This window comes from Salminus brasiliensis, chromosome 11 (genome assembly GCF_030463535.1).
Source record: "Salminus brasiliensis chromosome 11, fSalBra1.hap2, whole genome shotgun sequence".
In the NCBI taxonomy this organism is placed as follows: Eukaryota; Metazoa; Chordata; class Actinopteri; order Characiformes; family Bryconidae; genus Salminus; species Salminus brasiliensis.
In genome coordinates, this window is record NC_132888.1 from 1,514,861 (window position 1) to 1,523,549 (window position 8,689).

Sequence of the window (8,689 nt, forward strand, 5' to 3'; positions counted from 1 at the left end):
GAGAGCGAGCGCGAGCACGAGCACTGGAGCACACATGCACGAGCACAGGAGAAAGCATGCACGAGTATGCGGGTGCACGCACTCACACCATCCACCCCCTGCCCCCGCCCCCATTTCTCCTGCATTGTGATTTCCCTAACTTCAGTCAAAGGATATACAATATGGACAAAAGTATTGGGACACCTTTTAATCATTGAAAATTGCACCACAGCTGTGTAGAATCAAACCTCCAGTCCTGCAGTCTGCGTTCCTCCACACATCAGTGAAAGAACGGGAGGTTCTGAAGAGCTCACTGAACTCCAGCGTGGTTCTGTATGTAATAGGAGACACCGCTGCACCAACTACAACAAGTCAGCTGGTGGAGTTTCTAAGACACTTTTACAAGAACCAAACTGTGATGTTCGAGGCGACTGGGTCGGAACATCTCCACCAAAACTCCTGACCTTGGAGGCATGCTGTGTTGATGGGATTTGAACGTATAATCGAGTCAGACAGTTGCACCAACCTGAGAGCTGGGAGACCATGTTCATTTCTGTGTGCAAGAAGTGTAAGGAGGTCATGATAAGGTCAAATCCTAGCAAGGCCCCAGAGCTCCATTGTCAAAAGCCTCCCAGTCAAAAGAACAGAACAAGTCAAAAAGGGACTAGACCGGCCCTACGGCCTAACTGCTGCTCATCAGGTTTGAGGAGGTCATCAGTTCAAACCCCAGCAAGGCCTCGGCGCACCAATGTCAAAAGTCTCCCAGTCTGAGGAGGTCATGTGATAGGGGGCGCTCTCACCTGCAGATGGGAATAAACAGTAAACAGATTGAGGGGGCGGAGCTACAGACTAAACCTCAGTTTCAGCTGCAGCTCATTTACTGGTTTTGAGGATCAGCTCAGAGTGGATTGTTGATCAAACAGATGCAGAAGATAAAAATGTGAGTTAGGAGAATTTGAGAGGATCTAGACTAGGTTTTATAAGCCATTGTTATTAAGAATAGCCTCTACAGTGCAAATACTGCGTTTTGTGCTGTTTCTGCCTGTAAACTGCTAGAATACTGCTGTGGTGTCGTGTGACGCACAAGTTTAGTGTGAAAGGCTTTATTGAGTAATACAGGAGCTCATTGCTCAGTGTTAAACATTCAAATATCATCTTATCAAGCTGTATTTACCTCAGCTGTTGGACTTGATGAAGATGGTCAAAGTCCGAGTCAAGTTCCAGCTTCAAGTACGGCTCTGCTCGACCCGCCATCCTTTAAGATCCACGGAAGACGAGCTTCCAGACTTTTTACTGTCCTGCACCGAAGTGGTGGAACGAGCTTCCCCTGGGTGTCCGAACAGCAGAGTCCAACGCTCGCTGTCCTCAAACCCAGACTGAAGACCCTCCTCTTCCGGGAGTACTCAGGCGAAGAGAAGAGTACTATTGTCTCTATAGTGACTTGTGTTTAGTAGAGTCAAGGTTAGATGAATTTTTAGTCTATTCAAACTAGCTGAGGTTCTTCTTGGGTAAATAGCAAAGCTGGAGAAGAGAGTCTACTAAATGCTGTAAATGTAAATGTTAAATGGGCTTTAGGTTAGGGTCGAGCAATCTTCACATAGGAAGTACCCCCAATGCAAAGATGTCCCACATTAGGATCAGATTCATTTACCCTCCCTCTAATCTCAGATACTGGCAAATACAACAGTCAGCATTAAGACCTAGAAACAGACGTGCGCAGTCCTCCTCAGCCTCAGGCACTGCACTGCACTGTGTCTGAAAGTAAGACCACACAGCCTCTTCTGCCTGGACATGTCCTCTTTTTGGGATGAGACAAATGCGTCCAGATGGGATTTCTAAATTGAGTAAAATGTCCAAGAATTTGCATTGATTCATGTCAGTGTTTACCTCTACAGTCGCCACACATTCTTTGTCCAGATTTTTACCGTTTTAAACACCAAACTTTAAGCCCCGCCTCCTCATCGCCACTATTGGCCTACATGTACCTGCATAGACAACAACTGATAGGCAAACTGTTTCCCACACAAATCAGGTAAATGACTTTCCCTGGCTTTTTATTTGATTGATTTATTTATTAATATTTGTAACATTACCATAAAAGCATGTTCTGTAACAGGGTGGTAAAACAATTTTTTTAACAGATGTTATTGAGCTGAAAGGAGCTGATTTAGCAGTATGGGTTATTAAGTCTATTTGCTGTTGTTAGTAAATGAGTAAATAATGTGTGTGTTTGAATGTTCATTAATGTAGCTGCATGATTTTAGAGAAATTTAACTCCTATCCTTATGCCGCAGCCACAACATCCTAACTACGGTAGAAGTCTGTGTTTCCCCAGTGTTTTTTTTTAATTTTTTTTAATACAGTTTTCTTTAGATATGTTCCTATTTTAATAAGTCTTTAAAGAGATGGGTCTGCTTCAGTCTGCTTTTCAAGACAGCAAGGATTCTGCCTTGAGAAGCTGGTTCCAGCAACGTGGTGAAGTCCCCTCCATAACATCCTCCTGATAAAGTTTCCTATAGCTGCTGCTCCGGATTTCCCTGATTAAAGACTGATTAACCACTCTGGACCAGCAACTCAGCTTTGAAGCTCAGCCAAACATCCGCATGATAAACAGACAACCACCAGGGGCGCTGTAGGGGAGGACTGAAAAGTTAAGGCCTGTGATTGACAGGGGTCCTAAAAAATAACAGAACAAGTCAAAAAGGGACTAGACCGGCCCTACGGTCTAACTGCTGCAAATCAAGTTTGAGGAGGTAATCAGTTCAAACACCCAGAAAGGCCTCAGCGCACCAGTGTCAAAAGCCTCCTAGTCCTGGGATAGGGGGCGCTCTTACCTGCAGATGGTAAAAAACAGTAAACAGATTGAGGGGGCGGAGCTACAGACTGAACCTCAGTTTCAGCTGCAGCTCATTTACTGATGATTTTGAGGATTTTGTGGATTGTTGATCAAACTGAGATAAAAATCAGATATAGGAGAATTTTAGACTGAACAGAGTTGAGTTCAATCAGAAACTCTTTGAAGTCAGAAACTGTAGCGGTTTAATCTGGACTGACTGTTTTTTACAGTCACTTTTATAAATGTGGAAATAAATGTGTTTAGGTCTTGAATATGTTGGTGTTCTATTACGTTTCTTCAGAAACAGGATTGGGGTTCTTGCATTGATACCTATAATCATCTGGAAACAAATATATTTTATTCATATCTTATGCTATTTTCTTCTTTCTTATTTGTCTCTGTCTTTTATTAATCACTATTTATGTAAAGCTGCTTTGTGATGACAACAGTTGTAAAAAGCGCTATACAAATAAATCTGACTTGACTTGACTATTAATTGCAAAACTTTATTTATGTTTGTTATGTTATGTTTCTTTAGTTTCCATAAGATCCCTCCACCACAGGATGTGCTATGCTTTATAATGTCCACTAGAGGGCAGTGCTGGACCTTACAATTTTAAAAGTTTAGTTTCCTCAGAATCACCAGTTAGTGTATAGTTTATATAGCTTATGTTTTGTACATATTTTATGTTTTGTGAAATAAGTAAATATGTAAGCAAGTGTGTTATGCATTTTTATTTATAAAAAATAATGAATAAAATATACATTTCATAATTGTTTCTTGTAGAGAATTCATATTATTTATTTATATATATATATATATATATATATATATATATATATATATATATATATATATATATATATATATTACATGTATTACAGTCTAATGCAGAATGTATATATATATATAACAAGCATGACAGGAATTCCATCGCTCAACAGAATGAAGATATTCTAGATTCTTATGGTCTGTGAGGATGAGAAACAGGTTTTCTGCACCCTCCAGCTAATGACACTGTTCCTCCAAAGCCAACTTCATGGCAAGTAACCTGTGATCTCCTATGCCATAGTTACACTCAGTAAATTATGGGAAAAGTGAGCTACAGGAAAGAGCTTATGTGGTGAACCATGATATTGCGACAGAACAGCCCTGACCAATCACGAAACATCCCATTATATCGATTATAGGTTGATGAGAATACTGAGAGCGTTCTGTAACCCAAAAGGCATGACTACATATTTATAGTGTCCCTTAGTGGTGAAGAAGGCAGTTTCCACCCATCACCCTCTCCAACCAGGTTGTAAGTGATACAGAGGTCTAATGTAGTAAAGACTGTAGTGCCTGTTGTTCCAGGGCTACAGGGACTGGTGGTAAGACCTGATTTAAAACTCAATGGCCAATACAGTAACAACACTGACTACAACAGCACTGACTGTAACAGCACTGACTGTAACAGAACTGACTACAACAGCATTGACTGTAACAGCACTGACTACAACAGCACTGACTGTAACAGCACTGACTGTAACAGCACTGACTGTAACAGAACTGACTACAACAGCATTGACTGTAACAGCACTGACTACAACAGCACTGACTGTAACAGCACTGACTACAACAGCACTGACAGTAACAGCACTGACTGTAAAAGAACTGACTGTAACAGCACTGACTACAACAGCACTGACTGTAACAGCACTGACTGTAGCAGCACTGACTGCAACAGCACTGACTGTAACAGCTCTGCCGACAACAGCACTGACTGTAACAGCACTGACTACAACAGCACTGACTGTAACAGCTCTGCCGACAACAGCACTGACTGTAACAGCTCTGCCGACAACAGCACTGACTGTAACAGCACTGACTGTAACAGCTCTGCCGACAACAGCACTGACTACAACAGCACTGACTACAACAGCACTGACTGCAACAGCACTGACTATAGTAGCACTGACTGTAACAGCACTGACTCTAACAGCACTGACAGCAACAGCACTGACTGCAACAGCACTGACTATAGTAGCACTGACTGTAACAGCACTGACTCTAACAGCACTGACAGCAACAGCACTGACTCTAACAGCACTGACAGCAACAGCACTGACTACAACAGCACTGACTGTAACAGCACTGACTACAACAGCACTGACTACAACAGCACTGACTGTAACAGCTCTGCCGACAACAGCACTGACTGTAACAGCACTGACTGCAACAGCACTGACTGCAACAGCACTGACTACAACAGCACTGCCTGTAACAGCACTGACTCTAACAGCACTGACAGCAACAGCACTGACTCTAACAGCACTGACAGCAACAGCACTGACTACAACAGCACTGACTGCAACAGCACTGACTATAGTAGCACTGACTGTAACAGCACTGACTCTAACAGCACTGACTGCAACAGCTCTGACTACAACAGCACTGACTGCAACAGCACTGACTATAGTAGCACTGACTGTAACAGCACTGACTCTAACAGCACTGACAGCAACAGCACTGACTCTAACAGCACTGACAGCAACAGCACTGACTACAACAGCACTGACTGCAACAGCACTGACTATAGTAGCACTGACTGCAACAGCACTGACTGCAACAGCACTGACTGTAACAGCTCTGACTACAACAGCACTGACTGCAACAGCACTGACTGTAACAGCTCTGACTACAACAGCACTGACTGCAACAGCACTGACTGCAACAGCACTGACTGTAACAGCTCTGACTACAACAGCACTGACTGCAACAGCACTGACTGTAACAGCTCTGACTACAACAGCTCTGACTACAACAGCACTGACTGCAACAGCAATGACTGCAACAGCACTGACTGCAACAGCACTGACTAGAATTGGGACCATACTGGTTTAGAATCCTATTGTAAGTGATACAGAGGTCTAATGTAGTAAAGACTGTAGTGCCTCTAAGTTGTTCCAGGGCTACAGGGACTGGTTGTAAGAGACCACCAGTACACGGTCACAGACCACCATCTTTCTTCTTAATAAAGAAGACACACACACCAGAACACACCTCAGAGGTTGACAATACCTCCAATTAAATACACAGGTAGAAACTGGGCACAGGCGAGGAGCGTTAGTGCCCCGGAGATGATGAACAGGAAAACTGTTCCTGATTGGATGAGGGCTGACATGTGACGACAAGTCTGCAAGCTGAGGAAAATTGTGGGAGTTGTTGGACTGTTGTTGTCAGCCAAAAACCTTGTATCTCCAGCAGTATCTTTACAGCAGACCTTCACAGCTTTCAATGGTCAATGTAAGATTTTATTCAGGGTCATTTTGGAGCATTTCTATTGGTCCATTCATCATGAAATTCTGATACAACATAAAGAACAACTGTCTTCACATTATGGAGAAAATTGTATTTTTCCCACAATAGCAACTAAAATACTGGCTGTTAATGAGGTGTTATAGTCAGACCTGCCGGAGTCGTCAGACACTCTCTGATACTGCTCTACTCTAACTCTCTCTTTACCTCCTCCCAGTAAACGGTAACCCAGCCTGACCTGCTGGAAGACTGACCGCTCAGGTCCCCTCCACCTGCGTCAGACCAGCTGCCACCTACCAGTACAACCAGCAGGCCCCTCACCACCACCACTCATGCCAGACCAGCTGCACACCCTCCTACCACTGCTACCTGCCTAATAACCATGTTAAACCTAAATGGACTCTAAACTATCTGCCACTATTAATATCACCACTATTACCCATCATTCCTCTCACTACTCTGACCATCACTGCTGTGACTATATTAAGTTATTCTACACCATGATTATTATATTATGATTATGATCAGAGCAGTTCAGCAGTTTAGATGGTTTGGTAACTTTTATCAATAATTTATAAATAGTTCTGATCAGAGGAGGACGGGTCGGGTCCCCCTTGTGAGTCTTGGTTCCTCCCAAGGTTTCTTAGATCCTTCATGTCTTCTTATGTTATTTCTTTTTTTTTCTGTCTTTTACTAATTACTAATTATGTAAAGCTGCTTTGTGACGACAACAGTTGTAAAAAGCTGTACTGATACATTTGACTTGACTGCTGTATATTTTTCATTTCTGACAGATAAGAAAACTCTGTGACATTGTGATTAGTGCTGGTTATCTGAGGGTGAAGTGATTTACGTGAAGGTCGAAGTGTCACTCGTGTGTTGTAGTAAAATCTATAAACCATAGAGAGGAAAATGACCCAATTCGAGTTCATTAGAACAGGCTGAATTACACGATTAGAGTTTTTAATTTTAGTAAATGTGGGTCAGAGTGATCACAGAGAACACTGAGCTCATCTGGATGTTACGCTTTCGCCTGGGACAATGGAAGGGCACTCACACACAGACTCTCTCTCACACACACAGACATCACACTGCCTCTGTTTTAAAGTGCTGCTTCACCCAAATATTAACTTTACAATATTTTGCCTCCTTACCACCCCGTTACTACAAATAACGTCAATGAGCCAAGAAGACAGTCGTTCAGAGTGGGGGGTTGATCTGATATTGTGGTTCATTATTACTGAAGCTTGAATTCAGATCTCTTTACAGTGGTGGTGAGTGGAACCAGGTGTCGGTCGCCATGACTACAGATACAGATAGCCCATATTTGATATCCTATCCAAACCCACCAGTGCAGCTACACCAGTCTTCTGAGTTTTATATGGAATGATGATGATGATGATGATGATGAGGGTAAAATAGTGAATAGAGAATCTCAACTAATCCAGTTTTCTTTAGGGACTACTTTCTGTAGCTGCACTACACCCTGCAGCATGTATCCCTCCACCATTTTAATGATCTGATTTTAAAAGCAGGTTCTAGAGCCGAACTCTTCTCAGAACTCTGGTAGAACAGTGTCTCAGGCATCAGGCAGCGTCTTCATCACCATTAGGTGAAGAACTTTCTGTGAGGAGCTTTCAGAGAGCTCCTTAGATGTTCCCTTCACCTCCACTTTAACTATTTTACATTTAAGTGTAGATGCAGAGCTTATTTCCCACAGAGCTTATGTCCATATGTCTCAGATAACATGCCTGTTTATAATATGGATGCCCATCACGGTCAGTGATGGGACCAGGAGGGGTTAAACATGGTCCTCACTGGGTTGTACACTGCACATGAGGCCAGGATGGGACCCTTGAGCATGAGCATGTTGGCTGACTGGTTAGCTGCAGGCAGTGGGATCTGTGGATTATTCACACACACGCCTCCATTTCACACATTCATGAGGAACTCGGGACGTTCTCTGTGAGGTTCCTCACAACACTCACACACATGATACAGTAACAGCACAGACCAGCACTGACTGCAACAGGACTGGAACCATACTGGTTTAGAACTGTGACCATACTGGTTTAAAACTGGCACCATACTGGTTTAGAACTGGAACCATACAGGTTTAGGACTGGAACCATACTGGTTTAGAACTGTGACCGTACTGGTTTAAAACTGGCACCATACTGGTTTAGAACTGGAACCATACAGGTTTAGGACTGGGACCATACTGGTTTAGAACTGGAACCATACAGGTTTAGGACTGGGACCATACTGGTTTAAAACTGTGACCATACTGGTTTAGAACTGGAACCATACTGGTTTAGAACTGGGACCAAACTGGGTTAGAACTAGGACAATACTGGTTTAGAACTCAAACCATACTGGTTTAGAACTGGGACCAAACTGGGTTAGAACTGTGACCATACTGGTTTAGAACTGGAACCATACTGGTTTAGAACTGTGACCGTACGGGTTTAGAACTGCCTATGGGAGGAGTATACCTGTCCGTTCTGGCTCCACGAACTCCTCTGACCGCTGTCTCTCGTCTCTTCGTATTTGTGTGAGTGTCACTCACTCCA